Genomic DNA, 21,492 nt, shown 5'->3' on the forward strand with positions numbered 1-21,492 from the left:
TGAGGATTCTATGGGCTGTGTGTGTGTTGCCTCTGTATGAGGCAAGGGGCTTGGATCAGTCATCTTTCTTTTTACAACCAGAAAGCAAAGAATGCCATGCATATGTGTAATCATGCTGAAAAATATGCATCAGTTTACAAATTCAGTAACCTTAAAAACAAAAGTAATTTTTCATTCATTTACCTATATAGTTTCAAGAATATTTGTAATTTCAGTCAGTGATGGTGGAACTTTGTTGGGGAAAGGTGTGGGTTTTTTGTTAAATCTTCTAACCTTCTCCCACCATAGCATTCACCAGGCACACATCTTAACCACATGAATACAATTCCCCAAAGTCCAGCAGCACATTTCAGCTCATAGCAAAAAAGTTATGCTTGGCACCGTATCGAGGACTAATAAATGACCCCTAGGACAGACTTCTCACTGTGTCATTGCTGAAGAAAGGTCACAGAACTAGCCTCCAATATAATAAAAGTCCAAGAGTTCATATTTTCTTTTCACTAATAGTTTCTTCAGCTTAAAGATTACTGACAATGAAGATGTCTACAGCGCTTGTCTGAAGATTTTCCCTGGTTTACTGTTTAACAAATGAACAATTCCAACTGAATTTTAAGCTTTGAATAACCAATTACACGTTGATGTGATCTTTGATCATTAAACCTTTATAGGAACATATGGACAAAACAACTTTGAAAAGAGTACCATCTCAAAAGAAGGTACTCTCCAGAAGTTGTGGCCCTCCAAATAGAGGAAAACAAAATACCTTGTCTGAAAGGATGACTTCATATGCTATTGGGAAATTTTTACCATTGAAAGTGCATGGTTATTTTAATGGAAGATGTGTGGCTAATGCCTTTCCTTACATTCCTCCCCCCCCCCCCCCCGCAACTTGTTGTTTTGACAATATAGGCTTCTGAAGTTGGATGGGCAAGGATCCATTGGCAATGGTTCATATCGGCACTAATGACATTGCATCACAGGATTTCTCACAGATAATGGATGACTTCAGGAAACTCAGATGTGTGCTGAAGAAGAATGTCTAAACAGTCTTTGAAATCAGAAGGCAGAAGATTCTAGGTAAATGATGTACGAAGGGTGGAGGGTTGTGATTTTTGTGGAACACTGGCCCACCTTTTATAACAGGGGTTCTCAAACTAGGGGTTGGGACTCTTCAGGGGGTCACAAGATTATTACATGGGGGGTTGCAAGCTGTCAGCCTCCATCCTAAACCCCGCTTTGCCTCCCACATTTATAATGGTGTTAAATATATAAAAGTGTTTTTAATTCAGAGGCTTGCTATGTGAAAGGGGTCACCAGTACAAAAGTTTGAGAACCATTGTTCTATAAGGAATGGAGACTGTATTGCTTGAATAACCTTCACCTCAGCAGAAAGGAAACCAACTTCATTGGGGACAGGCTGGCTAGAATTGTCAGGAGAGCATTATCCTAATAATGGAAGGGGAAGGTTAAAAGAAAGATATGAGTGCTCATTTAGCTGCAAATTGAGATGCTGAGAAAAACATTAATCATGGAACAATATGTCATGAAGAGAAGATATTCTTTAATTGCCTATCCAATGGGGGGAGCCTAGCTAACAAATGAGAAGTGCTCATTTATGAGCATAAATTTGATCTGGTTGGTTTTACAGAATCCAGGTGGGATGATTCTCATGATTAGCATGTTAAAATCAATGTTTATAATCTATTTAGAAAGGACTGATGGGCAAAAGGCCTGAATGTCAAAAATGGTATTACCTGTTTCTGAGTCACTGGCCACCCAGAAGAAGATGCTCTTGAATGTTTATGGATCTATATCCTAACAGATAAAATCAGAAGATGGAGTATATAGTTGGTGTCTAAAACAGAGTTACCAAATCACACTAGGGAACGGGATGACCAGCTCCTTACACCACTATGTATGTATAAGGGGAGAAAAGCTGCATGCCCATGGGGCACATGAATTTGTGTGTCAAATGCTGGAGGTCTCCTACTCCCAGTACTAAAAGATCCTTGGAATTTATAAATATTGTAGATAACTGTTTCCTAACTCAAAGTATTGCACCCGCCACAGGGAAATTCTATATTAGATCTTGTCTTGACAGAGGAGCTGATCACAGAACTAAAAATTAATGGTAGCTTCATTGGAAGTGATCATAACTTGATCACATTTACAATGTACAAGCAGACTAAAGTCTAAAGCAGCAATATACGCAATATACGCTTTAAAAGGGCCAGTTTCACAAAGCTGAAAACAATTATGAGCCAAATCAGCTGGAAGGAAGAACTTAATCAGAAAAATGTGAATGGAAATTGGGAATCCTTTAAGAACCCTTTACTAGATGCCCCAAAACCACAACAGAGGGAGCCTCATACTGGCTTAAAAATACTGACCTAGATTAAAAGGGAACTGAAGGTAGCTGTTTATATATTTACATAATCTCTAATAATATACACACAAATTGAAGAAAAAAGGCAACAGTAAGAAATATAAATCAGAAACTTAGAACTGTAGAAAACTGATAAGGGAAGCAAAGGGGCACAAGCACATCTGTGGCCAGGAGAGTTAAGGACATAAAGGAGTTTTAAAAGTATATTTGGAACAAAAAGAATTGTAACAATGCTATCAATCCACTCCTAGATGGAAAATGTAGAATTATCAATAATAATGCAGAAAAGGTAATGTTCAATAAATTTCTATTCTGTAGTAGGGGGTGGGAAACAGATATATTTTCCATTCTGACAGTAACTAAGGATAATATTCAACAGCAGATGCTAAATTTAGATACTTATCAATCAGCAGGTTCAGATAATTTAAGGCTGAGTTTTGAAAGGTCTGGCTGAGGAGCTTGCTGAACCAGTAATGATTGTCAGTAAGTCTTGGAACAACTGGAAAGTTCCAGAAGACTGAAAGAAAACTAATAGCGTGCCAGTGTTTTTCTTTTTAAAGGTTAAATGGGATGACATACGTAATTATGGGTCTGTCAGTCTGATGTTGGCAGGGCCGCCCAGAGAATTCTGGGGGCCCGGGGTCTTCGGCGGCGGGGGGCCCCCGCTCAGGGGCAGCTCTAGACCCCAGCGCGCCGAAGACCCGGGGGGCGGCATTTGGCTCCGGTGGAGCTCCCGCAGGCATGCCTGCGGCAGGTCGACCGGAGCCCGGGACGAGTGACTGCGGCGGGTGCCGTGGTCCCGCGGCTCCGCTTGACCTGCCGCAGTCATGCCTGCGGGAGGTCCAGCCGAGCCGCGGGACGAGCGCCCCCTCCGCAGTCATGCCTGCGGCAGGTCCACTCGTCCCGGGCTCCGGTGGACCTGCCGCAGGCATGACTGCGGGAGCTCAACCGGAACCGCAGGGGCCCCAGAAAACACTCGTGGGGGCCCCTGCGGGACGCGGGGCCTGGGGCAAATTGCCCCTCTTGCCCCCCCCTCTGGGCGGCCCTGGATGTTGGTCCCAGGAAAGATAATGGAGCAGCTGATACTGGACTCTATTCTTAAAGAATTAAGGGAGGGCAATATAATTTAATCTTAATAGACATGGGTTTGTGGAAAATAGATCCTGTCAAATTAACTTGATATCTGTTTTTGAGATTACAAGTTTGCTTGATAAAGGTATTAGTTAACATAATATACTTAGACTCATGGGCATTGACTCGGTGGGTGCTTTGGAGCTGGACCATCCCCGGGAGAAAAGAATCATAGAATATTAGGGTTGGAAGAGAATTCAGGAAGTCAAAGCAGGGCCAACGCCAACTAAATCATCCCAGTCAGGGCTTTGTCAAGCCATGCCTTAAAAACCTCTAAGGATGGAGATTCCACCACCTCCCTAGGTAACCCATTCCAGTGCTTCATCACCCTCCTAGTGAAATAGTTATTCCTAATATCCAATCTAGACCTCCCGCCTCTCCTGCAACTTGAGACCGTTGTGGTTGTGGTGGATAATCAGCTGAACATAAGCTTGAAGTGTGACTCTGTGGCTAAAAGGGCTAATGTGATTGTTGGATGCCTCAATGGGGGAATTTCTAGTAGAGAGGTTATTTTTTTCCCTCTCTATTTGAGACTGGTGTGACTGCTTCTGGAATACTGTGTCCATTTCTGGTGTCAACAATTCAAGAACAATGATGGAAAATTGGAGAGGATTCAAAGAAGGGCCATGAGAATGATTAAAGCATTGCAAAACATGCATTATAGTGAAAGACTCAAGGAGCTTTATCTATTTAGCTTAACAAAGATAAGGTTAAGGGGTGACTTGATTAGTCTATGCCTATATGGCAGCAAATACTTGATAAGGGGGCTCTTCAATTTAGCAGAGAAAGATATAACATGATCCTGTGGCTGGAAGTTGAACCTAGACAAATTCAGGCTGGAAATAAAACATATAACCGTGAATAATTAACCATTGGAAAAGCTTACCAGGGTCATGGCAGATTCTCCAACACTAACAATTTTCAATCAAGATTGGATGTTTTTCTAAAAGATACATGCTGTAGTAATTATTTTGGGAGGTTCTTTGGCCTACATAATCACAGTGGTCTTTTCTGGCTCTGGAATATATGAAAAAATGTTGACCTTCATGACTTAAAAGTATTGAAGTGAGATGTAATTTCCATATGGAAATTACTTGTCACTGGTTAGAGCCTCTTGTATCATTTATCCCTTGTTCTTGCACAGAAATGAGAAACTGTCAAGGAGAGATGATCTCTCTGGATCAAAGCTAAGAGTATACTAAATGCCTCATGGAAATGTGAAATTGGTGGGACACATACATTTTGACATAATATGCAATCCATCTTATGAATACTTCTAGCTGGATATATTTAACAGTAAGTAAAAATGCCTAGTGAATCTGAAGCTGAAGAATCATTTAGGAGTAGATAAATCAAGGACGAATGGCTACTGAAGCAAAAAACAGTAAAAACTATTCTTAATGTCATTGAAAGAACAAAACTAACCATTATTAAAGTAGAATTCTTATGAGCCAGAAAGCTTATCTGGGAATACAATCTAGATATTAACCTGTTTTCCCTCTATGAGCTGTCTCAATAAGACTGATTTCTATGGAATGAGATTCTGCAGTATAGCCAGAAGAATCCAGTTACACGAGTAACTTTAAACTCCCATGTTGTAGGCTGATGACATATCTTATCAGTATGATGACAACTGTCTGAAGACATATGTTAGCCTAATAGCAATGATGCACATGGGTGTCTTGACAAGAATTACTAAACTATTGTTGCTAAACTTTCTTGTTGGGAAAAATTTGAGTTAATCTGCATTCTCATCCCTCCTTGGGTTTACCAAGCGGCTAAACAATGTATTGAGCAAAAGCAAATAAGATACTTATATTCCATTCACTTTATTAAATCATCATGGGGCTTTGAAAAATAACGAGAGAGCTCCCTGGAGGCGTTTTAAACAATCTGTGACCCATATAAATACCTGTATTACGTGCCTGCAAAACCCATTAGTCAGATCCTACGTTTCCATTTATCTAAAATTTGGCAACGTAAGCCTCTGAAATTCCATATCTTACCCCTGTGGAGCTCAGAATGCTCAGGAGCTGAACTTTTCCTTACCCAGCTCAGAGTTCATGGGCTGTATGATGGACACGGGACGATATTTTATATTGTCAGGGATTGAACAGAATTGAATGTGAACAGAGAGTACATTGCTTTGCCAACTGAGGGGAGGAACTCCACATAGACAACTGCCTGCAACTTCTACATTGTTGTCTTAGAAGTCATACATGCCCAGAGAGAGAGAGCGTGTCTTGGACAGATTGAATGAAAGATGATGAAAAAGGACATGTCCTCTAAGATGCACTGGTAGTGATTGTCCCACCAATGAATACAAGTAACTCCACTGAATGGGGTGGTCTAGACATAATTAATCCTGCCTCAGAATGGGGGAAATGACTGGAACACTTCCTGAGTTCCCTTCCAACCCTCCACTTCTACAATTCTATGAAGTCAATGGTAATTGCCTGTATTCTGTGGGTGGAGAATAACGCACCATAACAGTTATACTTTTATAATCTACAGAAGATTCTCTACTTGAGAAAAGAAACTTTAGCTGATAATTTAGAGTCTTGAAAGTAGTTTCTTTATTAGAACTGGATTCACATTATTATAGGAAGACTTGCAATTTCAAGGGTTGCAGTAAGAGCTAATTCATGATAGTGTTTTGTAAAAAGCATTACATCACTTGTATTTTTGCCTTGGTCAATGGAAGGATTCATAGATTCCAAGGCCAGTAGGGACCTTTCTGACCATGTAGTCTGACTTCTATGGCCTGTGGCATACAACTTCCCAAAAATAATTTTAGAAAAACATCCAATCTTGATTTAAAATTGTCAGTGAAGAAGAATCCACCATGACCCTTGGTAAATTGTTCTAATGGTTAATTACACTCACTATTAAAACGTTATACTTTATTTCCAGTCTTAATTTGTCTAGTTTCAATTTCCAGATATTGGATTACAGGATTAGTCAAGGACTGCAGCACAAAGTATATTCTCCATTGGCTCAACACGCCCTCCCTCTTCTCTCCCCCTACCCCTCATTTTCAATTATAGGAAATCATGCCTACTTTCCAAACATAGACATTTCTTTAATGTTTTTTTCACTATTCATCTTTTGAATACTGTCAATTGTAGAAGACAAATGCAAAAACTATTTCTATTTGCATGTAAAAAGTCCTTCTCACTATAGAATATGCTAAATATCTGTTTCCAGCTCTGGAGCAAATTTCCTATGTGACACACTCTCTGCCTCAGTTATCCCATCTGGAATGGGAGTGAGGGATGGGGGAATGACATTACTCTCCCCTGCCCAACAGGGATAGTTTGGTCTTTCTGCCCTTCACAATTCTTATTCATTGACACTTTCGGTTCTTTAACTCAGGACTCATAAACAAGACAAAGTATTTGGGCAGGAAAGGATTTTTTTTTAAAACCAGATACTGGAACTTCTTTTCATTTTTGAAAAGTAGACTGGGCTGACTCAGAGGCAGATGATGAACATCATCGCCATTGCCATGTTTTTTCTCTGACATCCTTATAAATAGAGAACTGTGTTTAGTTTTCAAATAATGGCAATTTCTTAAACAGCTTATTGTTCCTGCCCTCGAAACGATCTCCTGCCAACTGCAAGTCAGATGTTATGGTGTAATGTGGTTTATTTAAATGTATAGAGGAGGAACACAAACATTAAACACTAAGCCAACATTTATAAACTGAGATAAAGTAGGTACTATGCTCCTCCTTCTCTTCCCTTCCCACCCCCCCCCCCCAACTGCAGGAGAATCCTGTGTGCGATAGAACAGATATAATGGCTTTACCCTCATCCTCCCCTCACAGCATCTAGCATAAGAGGCATGGGAAAATTTCCTTTTCAGGCTTCTTTAAAGAAGTGGTCTGTGATGGGATGGGATCTGAGTTACTACAGAGAATTCTTTCCTGGGTGCTGGCTGGTGAGTCTTGCCCAGATGCTCAGGGTTTAACTGATCGCCATATTTTGGGTCGGGAAGAAATTTTCCTCCAGGGCAGATTGGCAGAGCCCCTGGAGGTTTTTCGCCTTCCTCTGCAGCATGGGGCACGGGTCACTTGCTAGAGGATTCTCTGCAGCTTGAGATCTTCAAACCACAATTTGAGGACTTCAATAACTCAAACATAGGTTAGAGGTTTGTTATTGAAGTGGATGGGTGAGATTCTGTGGCCTGCCTTGTGCAGAAGGTCAGACTAGATGATCATAATGGTCCCTTCTGACCTTAAAGTCTATGGTTGGAGTGCTGCTGTCTTTTGCCTATTCTCAGAAGCTGACAAGGATCCTTGGGGCTCAGAGCAACTGAGTATACATTATTTAGCCCTAAGGCTGCTCTGAATTATGTCAGAGGCTGGATCCAGGATCAAATTTAAAGCCACCTCTGCTCTGCACATTGTGTTCCTGTGCCAAGTGCAGGTTGGCTGGAAGAGCATATATTGAGGTTTTCAAAAAGTGCTATATAATCACACAACCACAGTGACCCAAAGTCTGCCTCTACTACTTTGTGTAATTCTATTACTTAAAAGGGAGTTACTTTTAATTTACACTGTTGTAACTGAACACAGATTTTGGCTTAGTATCTGGCTTTGTTTAAAATCATAGGCCCTGGTCTAATTCCCACTAAAGTCAATGGAAAATGACCTTTCATTGACTTGAATGGAGTGGATTTGAATCCATAAGAGAGACTGAGGTCTGGTCTACACTGGGGGCGGGAGGATCGATCTATATTATGCAACTTCAGCTACGAGAATAACGTAGCTGAAGTCAACGTACTTAGAGCTACTCACTGTGGTGAGTCAACTGCGGACGCTCCCCCGTCAACTCTGCCTGTGCCTCTTGCTCCGGTGGAGTACCAGAGTCGACAGGAGAGTGCTTGGCGGTTGATTTATCGTGTCTAGACTAGACGCGATAAATCGACTCCTGCTGGATTGATCGCTGCCCGTCGATCCAGCAGGTAAATGGCAGCAAGCTTAGGGCTTGTCTACAAGTGAGTGACATGTCTCTTACAAATTGTGAGAGACACAACCATTTATGGGCCAGGTGAACAGTTAAACATAACTTTAATACTAATTGTAGTGGAACTAAAAGTAACAAGTTAGTTTCCTTTTGCAGATTACTATAAGAGGATATATGGTCCCCACCCCTTCTTTAGGGTTGCCAGGCATCAGTTTTTTGACTGGAACGTCTGGTCAAAAAGGGACCCTGGCAGCTCCAGTCAGCACTGCTGACCGGGCTGTTTAAAGTTCAGTTGGCCACCTACAGCAGGGTAGGCAGGGTGCCTGCCTGGCTCCCCAGGGCTCCCAGAAAGCTGCCAGCATATTCCTCTGGCTCCTAGGCTTAGGGATGGCCATGGGGAGTCCGCACACTGGTCTTCCCCACCCACCCCAGCACTGGCTCCGCAGCTCCTATTGGCCGGGAATCACTGCCAATGGGAGCAGCGGGGCAGCGCCTGCAGGCAGGGGCAGTGCACAGAGCCACCTGGCTGCACCTCCACATAGGAGACAGAGGGAGATGCTGACAGCTTCCTGGGAGCTGCCTGAGGTCAGCACCACCAGAGCCCGCACCCCACATTCCTTCCCATGCTCCAACCCCCTGTCCCAGCCTGAAGTCCCCTCCCACACTCTAAACCCCTTGGCCCCAGCCCAGAGCACCTTCCTGAACCCCAAACCCTTCATCTCCAGCCCCACCCCTGAGCCCACACCCCCAGCTGAATCCCTCATACCCCAACCACTGCCCCAGCCTGGAGCCCCCTCCTGCACCATGAACCCCTCATTTCTGGCCCCACTCTGGAGCCTGCACCGCCAGCCCAGAGCCCATACCCCCTCCCACACCCCAGACCTGGATTCTCTCCCACACTCCAAACCCCTAGGCCCCAGCCTGGAGCCCACTCCTGCATCCCAATTCCCTCATCTCTGGCCCTACCCCAGAGCCCTCACCCCAAGCCAGAGCCTTCTCCCCCTCTCGCACTCCAACAGCCTGCCCCAGCCTTGTGAAAATAAGCAAGTGAGCCAGGGTGGGGGAGAGTGAGTGATGGAGGGAGGGGTGATGGAGTGAGTGGGGGGTGGGGCCTCAGAGAAGGGGCGGGATGGGGGGCAAGGGTGTTAGGTTTTCTGCAAATAGAAAGTTGGCAACCCTACCCTTGTTTCCCAATACAGTCTCTCTGCATCCTCAGCCAGGGGAGAGCAGGCTCTGCAGAGCTGCTACTCCCTCTGCACAGACAGATAAGAAATAGTCAAAGCCTAGACTGCCCTTTCCCTCACACCCCAGAGGATTGAGCAATGCAGCTGAGCTAATATGAAGTGAGAGGGTAATCTGTGTCATGCAGTGTAGGGGAAACCAAAAGAAGTAAGTGTAACTGTTCCTTCCTTGGTTTGTTCATGGGGTGATGCTGTTGCATTCTCTCTCTCTCTATCTCAAGCAAAGCAACATTTCTGAGCCAGATCCTCAGCTACTATGAATTGCTGTCAATGGAATGACACCAATTTATACTAGCTGAAGATCTAGCCCAAATTCTCACTCTTGCCTGTTATAATTAATGAAAATCTATGTTTTTGCTAAAGGTAAGGAAATGCTTTAGTTCTTCACAGTAAGAATGAATTATTGGACAAATGCTAAAGGAATGGTCATTTAAATTCCTCTCTTGGCACATCAGCAACATAATGTTCTCATGAAAGGCCCAAGTTTAATAGCGCTCAGAGAATTCTAGCTCATTAAACTAGTGAAAGCTTTGTGAGTCCCACAGGTGTCAGGGTTAGTTTCTTGAGGCAGAAGTGCTAATAGTAATTGCTTTGATATGAGGACTTGACCACCAGGTGTTTCAAGAAATGGTGTAAGTATAATAAGTTTGTGTGGGGAATTTATTCTCTCATCTCCCTTAAATGGATACCCATTTACAACTACAAAGGAAAGAGGCAAGTATAAGTAGTCCAGTTTTGGGCAATTAACATTATCTTCACTAAGTATATTCCATTTGGCCTGATTTCTGGTTAATCAAATAAAAGGTTCTGTCTATACATTTTCATTTGTTTATCACCTAGTATATTAACCCAATTGCTGCACTTTTAATTTAAAAAATAGGTAAATGACAGCTAACTAAAGCTGCTTTGCTTTAAAAGACAAGAAAACATTTTTTTTTTTTAAAAAAAGCCTTTTATACTGCCAAAGATATTCCATAGTAAGGGCTTTGAGCTTTACAAAGCTATAGATCAAGGGGCCATAAGAAATAGTTCTTAAAGGAAAATACATCAAGTCGTTTGTATGCTTTTCCTAAATTAAACTGCTGAATTAAAACTCTTATCTTAATTATACTAGATGCAACAGGCACTGGGATGGAAAAGAAAATAGATTTTTCCCCCCCATTTTCTGGGTGATTCATCTAGCAACTGATTTAAAGATGCTTGGAGTACCCTTGATCTGGACCTGCAATTACCATTAAAGTCAATGGAAGTTACCCTTACATTTAGGGGAGAATAGGCCCTTGAATACAGTGCATTCAGTGTGCACCCTTTTTAACTTTACACTATAGTTGTCTTACCAAACACCTTCACTTTTTTTTCACTTGCAGAATATGTATTCTCTATTGGGACTATTATATATTATTATACTGTAGATTTACACTGGGGTATAAAAATAAGAATTTTATGTGCTATATGCAACTTTATTTTCTCTTTTGGTAAGCAAGATTTTCGTATAAGTGTACTAACAAAAAGAAATGTCATTAAACGTGACTAACGTATTAAAACACAATGCACTAATTTGACAATCTTCAGTAAATAATTGATTGGTACATCATGTGAAGTCTATTTCAATTGCACACACTGCAGAAAATCAAAGTATGATACAGTAGAACCTCAGTTATGAACACCAGAGTTACGAACAGACCAGTCAACCACATACCTCATTTGGAACTAGAAGTACACAAGCAGGCAGCAGTAGAGACAAAAGAAAAAAAGGCAAGTACTGTACTGTGTTAAATGTAAACTACTAAAAAAAGGGAAAGTTTAAAAGAAAAATATTTGACAAGGTAATGAAACTGTTTCTGTGCTTGTTCCATTTAAATTAAGATGGTTAAAGCAGCATTTTTCTTCTGTATAGTCAAGTTTCAAAGCTGTATTAAGTCAATGTTCAGTTGTAAACTTTTGAAAGAACAACTAGAAGGTGTTCGGAACACTGAGGTTCTACTGTACTCTGACATAGCACACAATTAGAGACAAGATGGGGGAGGTAATATCTTTTATTGGACCAACTTATACTAAAAATCATGGACTGAACAGAGACACTGGATTTATGGCTTATTACAACTGTCTGTAACCCACTAACCCCCTCTTTTTGTCCTATCACTGCAAAGGTGTTGCCAGGCCACTCTAACTTGAATGATCCCTTATGATCAGGGCTGGCTCCAGGCACCAGCCCAGCAAGCAGGTGCTTGAGGCGGCCAACGGAGACGGGCGGCACGTCCAGCTCTTTGGCGGCAATTCAGCGGCGGGTCCCTCACTCCCTCTTGGAGCGAAGGACCAGCCTCCGAATTGCCACCGAGGACTGAAGCGGCGGTGGTAGAGCTAATCACGATCACTGCTGTTTTTTTTTTTTCCTGCTTGGGGCGGCAAAAGCCCTGGAACTGGCCCTGCTTATGATATGTGCTAATTACTTATGTTAAACAATCTGTTCCGCCTTGCATTTTGCTGTGACACTGGGAATACCTTTGCAAGACTTGAAGAAGAGCTCTGTGTGGCTCAAAAGCTTGTCTCTCTCACCAACAGAAGTTGGCCCAATAAAAGATATTATCTCACCCACCTTGTCTCTCTCATAGCCTGGGATGGACTGGCTACAACTACACTGCATATAGCACACAGTTGGTTTGGCTAAGCAAACCAAAGTCCCAGTCCTACAGGTGTTTGTCTAACCTGTTTTTAAAAACCTCCAATGACTGAGATTCCACAGTTTCCCTGGGTAATTTGTTCTAATGCTTAACTACACTTAAACATTAGGAAAAACTTCCTAACTGTAACCTAAATCTCCCTTGTTGCAATTTCAGCCCATTACTTCTTGTCCTGTCCTCAGTAGATAAGTACAACAATTGATCCTCCTCTTTAGAACAACCTATTATAACAACCTATTAAGTATTTGAAGACAGTTAGTTATCATGTCCCCTCCTCAGTCTTCTACAGACTAAACAAACCCATTTTTGTAGTCTTTCCTAATAGGTTGTGTTTTCTAGGCCTTTAGTTTTCTTTTTCGTTGTTCTCCTCTGAACTTTCTCAAATTTGTCCCCATTTTTCCTGAAGTATGGTGCCCAGAACTGGACACAGTATTCCAGCTGAGGCTTTATCAGTGCTGAGCAGACTGGATGAATTACTAGTGTCTTGCTTACAACTCTTCTGATGATACATCCCAGAATGACGTTCACTTTTTCTGCAATAGTAGTACATTGTTGACATATTTAGTTTGTGATCCAGTATAATCTTCAGGACTTTCCTGCAGTACTCCTTCCTTGGTGGTCATTTCTCATCTTGTATTTATGCAATTAATTAGTCCATCCTAGGTGTAATACTTTGCATTTGTCCTTACTGAATATCATCCTTTTCATTGCAGACCACATCTCCAGTTTGTCAAGATCATTTTTAATCCTAATCCTGTCCTCCAAAGTGCTTTCAACACCTCCAAGCTAGGTATTGTCTGCAAGCAATACTCTCTATGCCATTGTCCAAATAATTTATGAAGATATTGTCTAGAACCAGGACAAATCCCTGTGGGACCTCACTTGATATGCCCTTCCAGTCCGACAATGAACCATTGAGAAATACTCTAACTGTTTGGAAAACCATACTCATGCACCCACCTTATACTAGGTTCATCTAGGCTATATTTCCTATTTTGTTTATGAGATGGTCATGTGAGACAGCATAAAAAGCCTTATTAAAATTGAGATCTCACATATATTGTTTCCCACAAGGCTTTTTACTCTATCAAAGGAGGATATAAATTTGGTTTGGCATGATTTGTTCTTGCCAAATCCATGTTGACTGTTACTTATCACTGTATCTTCTAGGTGCTTACAAATTGATTATTTGCTCCATTATCTTTCTGGGTACCAAAATTAAGCTTGACTTGTCTATGATTCCCTTGTCTAAAATTTCTATGATCAGTCCTGTTGAAATCAGTGAGATTACTCATGTGCTTGAACATTTGGGCCTAAATTACTTTACATACAGAAATATACTAAAATGCTGATAGGTCTTGCAGAGAATAAAGAATATCTTCAATAACCAGATTGTTTTCAAGGGCAAAAATAAGTCTCCCTCTTTTCTAGCAGCATTGATGTCAGATCCATTAGCACATGCATTTCGCAACTATTCCAAGAGAGAAAGAAAATGTTTTAGAGAAAAAAAGTTATTCTAAGCACATAGTGAAAGGTCAGTGTGTTCTTTAGTGCTGAATGACAAAAAAATACTAAAATCCTTAGTGCCTTTATACATAGTTAGACAAGGAAAATAGTAAGATTAAAATTAAGTACTCGATATGTCATAAACTCTTGCCAGGACGCCTTGAACTTTCGCTGTTAGATTTGTTTGTATTATAAATGTTAGGTTGTTTGAATTATGAAACAATGCTTAAAGAAATGGTTGTTGTGGAAATAGGTCACCCTTATGAAATGTTGTGCAAAAATTGTTAGGTGAAATAACATAAATATTTATTTATTTTGTACCATGCAGAATTCAGGCTTTGTTTTTTACAGCAGTCATTAGCTCACTCCCAAGCCCCTACCAGAGGATCAGTGGATGCAACAAGTCTGGTTCCGACCCTATGGCCTGTCTGGCATGGGTGACCTACCAGGAGTTATGATCCCACCAGCACAGCTCTTGGAATCATGGGTGTATGCAAGGCTTCCTGCCACATGGAAACAAAGTAGTTATGGAAACCTACACTACTGCTATGAATATGTACATTAACATGTTGATGGAATACACTGTTGTATTGAAATGTGATTATTTTTTTCTTTGTGAAAATGTTTTCATAATCTTTGTGAAAACTAACTGAGGGGAGACTTGGAGGAGTCTCTAACTTGTCTGTATGAAAAGGAGGAAAATGATCATAGAATCAGAGGACTGGAAGGGACCTCAAGGGGTCATCTAGTCCAGTCCCCTGCATGATAAACTGAATTTCCATTAATATTTACAGCAAAATTTAAAAAATCATGGAATTCACTAAACATTTTTGAAATTCAAATATGAAAAATGTCTTAAATGCTGGGGGGAAAAAAGCTGGTAAAATTCTTTTCCCCAGCCTATAATTGGTTGGGCAAAATTAACCTGAGTTGTTTTGGAAGCACTTGTTTTTGACTAAAACACCTATAATAAAAGGGTCCTAAGATCCTGATTCAGCAGAGCATTTGAGCATATACTTAAAATTAATCAAGTAGTTTTTAATCTAGCTTTCTTACTCCACACACAAAATTCTTTAGATTTCTCCCATGCAGCTTAGTAAGTGGTTGATAGATTCATTTCAAATCAAGTTCACAGGCCAAAATCAATCAAATGAAAGTGGTTCTGTTGCTATCCCTGTAATCACCATAATGAAGTGAGGCAAGGCAGAGTTACTTCTGACAGTTTTTCTGATTTTGTTTTGGTTCTTCTTAGATTACATCTGAAGAAGAGGATATGTATAAGTTGCCTTAGAGCCAAAATCTAAAGTCTTTACATAGATAAAACTCCCAGGATTTGGCCCTAAATAAATGAGGCTCTCTACATATCTGACAGCCAATACCATCACAAACAGGGACAAATAAAACTATATTTGTTGCTATGAAATGGAAACAAGGACATTTTGCCTAGAAATTGAGTTTATGCTAGTGGTGATGATATCACTCTTTTGTGGAATGGAATTGCTAGGGTTGGCTAAATAAACATTTTCTAAAATTTAGTTATCACAGATGCCCTGAAGGGTCCATTTTTTCATCCTAAGGACTGAAATCAGCTCATACCTAGTGTGCCAACATTCTACCATAATAGTGGGTGTCTTGGGGGAAAAAGATTCCTTTGGTTAGGATTACTTAGCTGGCAGACATATAATAAACTTTAGGGTTCCAGTATTACAGTGCTGGTTGGTATTGCTCATTGGGTATAGATAGGCTCTGTTCCTTCTGCAGGCATTGACAATGCCCTCGAAGTGTTCCAGCAACTGAAAATGAGCATCTTGTGGATTTTAAGTTTCACCCTAAGGGCCTAAGGCACCATATGTCTAGCAGGTAGCTGACAGCTGTGCAGACTGTGTACAAATCAAGAAGCATTTAAGAAAAGAGCAGTTAAGGTAAGACACTTCGGTGTTGTAACTAGACAGAATGCATGTGTTATGGTGAGCAAGGGGCAACCTTTTGAGCTTTGTTTTTCAGTGGGCTCAATTCTGCACTCATACACCCTTATAACTCTAACTGACATCAGTGGGAGTTATGTGTTTATAATTTCTGAAAGCAAAAATATGCCCAAATGTATTTCCTATGGTTATTGGAAAAGAAATGCTTTCTGCCAGGGTTTGGCTTCTGATGCAGGGCATGTCTCTTCTTTTCTATTTACACTTTAAGGAAAGAAAATGAGGATAGGTGCTTATTTATCTTATGCATGTGGATGTGTTGCCCATTTCCCAGATTCTGGTAAACAGAGGCTAGGGACCCTTCTTTTATATTTGAAAGCTAAACATCAGTAGAGGAGCCCTCAAGTACTGCAAGACACCTGAGAAGACACATGTCCTAGCCCCAGCAAGCCTTAGTAATATGAATATGTCTGTTATAACCAGAGCATAGTCTATTAGTTTTGACACCAGTACCAGTTATTTAATTAGCATCAAGGAGATGGAACTGTGGAGCATCAAACACGCATTGTCTATTGCAGACAGTTTGTGCCAGCCAAACTGACCATGGTTGATGGTGTTGCGGCAAGCATTGTTAGGGCAATTCCTACACTTGGCTCAATCCTGTGAATCCCCAAATCACCACAGGCATGGTCAGGGCATTCACTCCTTCACATGTCAAGGGAGAGTTTGAGAGCATGGTGTGCTGGGGTGTTTTTGTCCATTTTGGCAAGGTGGCTGAAAAGCAGGCAACACTGCTTCTGAATATAATGAGCAATTGAAAGAAGGCCAGATCTCTGAGAGAGTATGACTTTTCGCACAAAGTCAAACCATTTTATGTTCAGCATTTGGTGCTGGCAGTGCATATGGAATGTCTCTAGCCACTCCAAGTCTGCCTGTAAGAGGGTCCAGGTTCTGACTCAGAGAACAATACAGGTACTACACAGGCTTGATAGTTCCTGAACTTTGTCTCAGCCCAAACACATTTTTATGTCCTGATTTCATGCAGGAGGTGAGACTTATTCATCGAAGAACACTGGGTTTGCAATGATTATCTGAACACTGCTTACAGCCTAGGTAGATAAACTCATCACAGCTCTTCCTATTACTTGACCCTGTCTGCACTGGGGTTTCTGCTGGCCCAGCTCCGAGATTCTGGACTATGGTTTTCAACATCATATTATGAGCAGCGTCTTGAAGACCTTGGAGGATGAGGCTGAAATTCTCTGACTGCTCTACAAACAAGGCATCATTGGCATAGTCTTGGATGATGAACACTTCTTGACCAACCTTGATTCCGTGGTGTGGCATGCTAAGTCCTAATATCCACTTGATAGCTTAACCGAATAGTGCTGGCGCAAGAATGCATGCCTGCCACACACCTGATGTTGTGTAGAAATGCTATAAAAGCCAAGAATCAATGAACACTGTTGCACCAGAACTAGTGTGACGATCATGCATCAGGTTTAGCAGAATGTCTAGAACACCAGTTCCTTTAAGTACTAGCCAAAGAGCTGACCTGTTGACTGAATCAAAATCTGTTTCATGTTGATTATATGCCTTGTGTAGCAGGGGTTAAATTTTCAGTGCAGCTCAGTGAGAAGCTGGAGGGTAAGGACAGTGTACATTGTCAGCTGTCCAACAGTGAAATATGATTGCTGTGGAGGATGATGTCTGCTAACGAGGTGCTGCATCCTACCAAGGAGAATGTGAATGAAGACTTTTCCAGGAACTAATAGCAAGGAGATTGGCCTGTAGTTGCCACACTTTGTATGAGATCCTTTGCCCTTTTACAGGTATACTATGATGCTGTCTTTCTATTCTGCTGCTATTTTGCCTGATGCCCACACTTTTAAGAACAGTTGATGCAGACTGATGCTTGCTGGTTCTGAGGCACCTTTGAGTGGCTCAGGTGAAATGCCAGCATGTTCAGTCTATAAATTTTGAATGACCTTTTGTACTTCCTCAAGTGTCAGTGAACAGTGGAGCACAAATAGTATAATACCATTCAGCAGCACTGTGTCTGGAGTTTTACAAATATTTATACACTGATTACATTCATCACACCTAGTTTAATTTGCATACATGAGCAAATCTGTAGTTTGCATGCAGTTCCTCAAAAGTCCATAAAATTTGGAGGGGAGGTGTTTTTTATAAAGAACAAACAAAATATTCAGCTGATATTTGCTACCTTTTTTGTCTGTTTTTTTTTATCTGAAAAGTTTTTTAATTAAAGTCTGACCAGCTTTATTATGTAACAGTCTTTCAGCCCTGGACACTATAAGACCTATTAGGCATGTGTGACTAATGGGGCTAGGTTGAATAGAGTTATTGTCATAGAAGAATGAGGCATTTACTTAGATCTGTCTATCTTTATTTTGGTACAATAGTTTTAAATGAGAATGATCCTGCTAGGTGTCTAAGATTCCATAATTTAAGCAAATAGAATTGTAGGTTTTATAAAACGTCTGGCCATTCACCATGTTTAAATATACTGCAGGTACGATAGTTTGTATTATTGTTTAGATAGAGAAGAAATCTTTCAGACTTGCAGCACCTAAGCGAGAAGGAAAATAGATCGTGTAACTTTTGCAGTTTTAGATGCCTTTTGTGCTAACCTTGCCCTGAATTTAAAAAGAAAGCTACTGAATTTCCTTATATACAATTTTTAATGAAATTTATAATATTGTATATAAAACTGACGAGTCCTACAGATTGTTTTGAATTCTTGTACTCTCACTGAAACAAGTTTCTTTGCCTACTCTGTAACATCTACAATCTTAAACAGCACATTGGTTCTGGTTGAATAGACTGACTCATCCAAGTTGTTTCTTTCCATTGTGAGAAGAATTTATGGTGTTCTGAAGATAAAATTGATCTGATTTGAACCACTTTGTGATGGTTTTTTCCTCCGGTGGCAGGGCTGTATGTCAAGGAGACACATGCAAAGACTATTTTGTTTGAGTTTTGACATGTGTTGCTGAAAGAGGTTCTGGAGATGTTGGTAAAATTTCACTCCACAATCTGAGCTTTGGTAATAAGTCTTCCTTTGCTGGTGAAGACCAGTGGAATATTATCACGTCCATTGCTGTAAAGATTATCAGTGCCTCCCCTAGAACAAAAGGGGGCCAGCTCTCTTTAGGGAAGTACTTATACTTGGTTGAGGAAACTGGTTTTTTTATGTTGATCATCTGGCCAATTAATTGACTTGTGTCACTTCCATTTTTTTTCAATAAGAGGTTGAAAAGGTTGAGGTGAGAGACTTTTTCCTGCTACCTAGGTAGCTCATTTCCTGAACTTTTGTCTATCTGGGTTAGGACCTGGATAAGATGCTGAGTCTATTTTGATGACTATCTCATACTGTATCTCATGATGTGTTGATACATCAGCACACCCTAGCAGGAGAGGATGGAGTCACCTTTAAGGGGCTAGAAGGTGACAATTGCTTTTCGGGCCCAAGGCTGCTCAAATGTAGGTTCCAAATTTTACATCTCCTATTCAAAGTGTACATGGAGTGGCTAGTTGTGTGGTGAGCTGGATTACAATGTTGATGGTTTCAACCCACATGTCTCTCACTTACCTGACTCAGAAGGTGTGACTCTGTGCTTTACTCTGCTGGAGATTAGGCCATCCTCAGCTGTTTTTAGAAGATCAGATAGCTGTGGCCTGGATTGCCTTTATTTTAATCTGGGGGGAAAAAAAGGTGGTGACCTTTTTTTCCTGGGATGTGGACCATTATATGTCCTGGCTGGATAACTGCATTGTGCTTCACTGTACAGAGTGCTGCACTTTAAAAACCATTCTGAAACTTAAGTGGTTTGAAAAATGCTACTGCCTGCATGTTGAGTGGAGTCTCTAATTTGGAGCACATTACAACAGTGCTGCATAGTCTACATTCAATGTCTATTTGCTGATATTAATTTGTGAAGCATTAAGTGGCCTGAGACCTCTCTAATAAAAAGACATTACATTCTGCTACCTTTACTATCAGTACCAGAAGATACCTGGGTTTGAGTTCTTTCACTTTATAAGAGAAGGGAATGCAGCTAGAGTACTTTCTGTGAAGAGGCCTTATCATTAGAACTCAGTTTCCAACAGTCCAAAGTAGCCTGAGTTTGTTGACATTCAAGTCACTCTATGTGACACTTCTTGGGGCAACCAGAGCTATGAGTCACCCTGTCATCACTTGCCTCCAATGTGAGTGGGTCTTTCCTGTGCTGGCTGGGTATTAGCTTCTAACAAAACCAGCCACTCAAGTACTATGTTCTAGGCTACACCTGCCCTGTCTTTGCCTTTTATGATGACAACAGGTGCACCTGAGCCCCTGAGGCCTTTCAAAGTGTCCCTCTGTGTTATCCAGCCCCACAGAAATACGCTCTGAATTCCCAGATCCTCTGTTCCCAAAGGAATAGTGACCACAGTTCACCGTAGACCGCTGCTCCTGTATTATGCACAGCACTTGAGTTCAGTTATAAAACAAAGAAATTTATTTCAGAAAGAATAGAGAGTCAAATAAAAAGTAGCATGAGAGATGGGAACACATGGTAACATATAACACAGCATCATAATGCATTCTGATGCTTAAACTTAACTAACTAGTTATCCTTCTGTTTAAAGAAGAATATCTCATCCAAAGTTCTCTTCAGAATTTTCCATCAAGCCTGATTGAGATCCCTTTTTTGTGAAGCAAACGCTGGTTACTTCCTAGGTGTCTCTCTGCACCCCAAAATATACCGGAACAGATCTTTGATGTTCACCTCAGGATAGGGGGTCCCCCCAACCTGCAGCTTACCTCTTCCTGTTAGTTTCCTTCCAAAGTCTCCTCCTCATTAGCATTTGACTTAGAATGCTAAGACTCCTGTTGTATGACATACAACACACAATCACCCCCCCCTTCTGCCCAGAGATAAGTGTCTCCTACCCTTTTTCTGGATGAGGTTTGTCTTGAGTGACCTGTTTTTAACTACAGAGCTAGAGAACATAATTTTTAGTGTATATACACATAACTGCACTTATTCTCCATACATATATCTTGCAATGATTATGATGACCTATATCATCAGAGTTCTCAACCTTTTTTCTTTCTGAGGTTCCCTAACATGCTATACAAACTCCAGAGCCCAACAGAGTGGGAGGGGGATCTCAGGCCTTATGTGGGGGCTGGGGGGCTTGGGATTTCAGGCTTCAGCTGCCAGGTTGGCAGAGGGGAGGGGCAGAGGGGGCTCAGGGCTTCTGTCCCACAGGCAGCAGGGCTGGGGGCTTGGGACACCAGGTTGAGAGATTCTGACCTATGTTACACAGGCTTTTAGTAAAGACCATACGTGACAATCCTGTGGTGAACCCAGAGATCCTTATACCCCAGTACCCTCTGCTAGTTGGTATGCATTAGGTTCTTGGGTAACACTCTGCAAGGGTCATCTATTTTCTTGAATGTTTGAGAAAGATTGAGAAGTATGGGAGAATTGGAGTTCGTAGAAATGATGTTATCTTTTTTTTCTTTGCTTGGTTGTCGAGCTTGTTGATTATTTCAATTATTTTGTTTATATGTTGGTATTTTATGCTGGGTTTTCCTTTTTAAGTTTAATGTATGAATTGTATATTTTAAAATGAAATTAAGG

General features: G+C 41.1%; 1 protein-coding gene across 6 annotated transcripts in view; it reads left to right on the top strand.

Annotated features, from left to right (window-relative positions):
• Positions 1 to 21,492, top strand: part of GLRB (glycine receptor beta) — a 115,510-nt gene that overhangs the window by 16,502 nt on the left and 77,516 nt on the right. For all 6 annotated transcript variants that reach the window (XM_039542376.1, XM_039542384.1, XM_039542378.1 and 3 more), the window contains one exon: positions 910 to 1,077. The gene's annotated coding sequence lies outside the window, so the exon portion shown is untranslated. The remainder of the gene's footprint in view (positions 1 to 909; positions 1,078 to 21,492) is intronic.

The sequence above is a fragment of the Mauremys reevesii genome, linkage group 5, assembly GCF_016161935.1.
Source record: "Mauremys reevesii isolate NIE-2019 linkage group 5, ASM1616193v1, whole genome shotgun sequence".
Taxonomy (NCBI): Eukaryota; Metazoa; Chordata; order Testudines; family Geoemydidae; genus Mauremys; species Mauremys reevesii.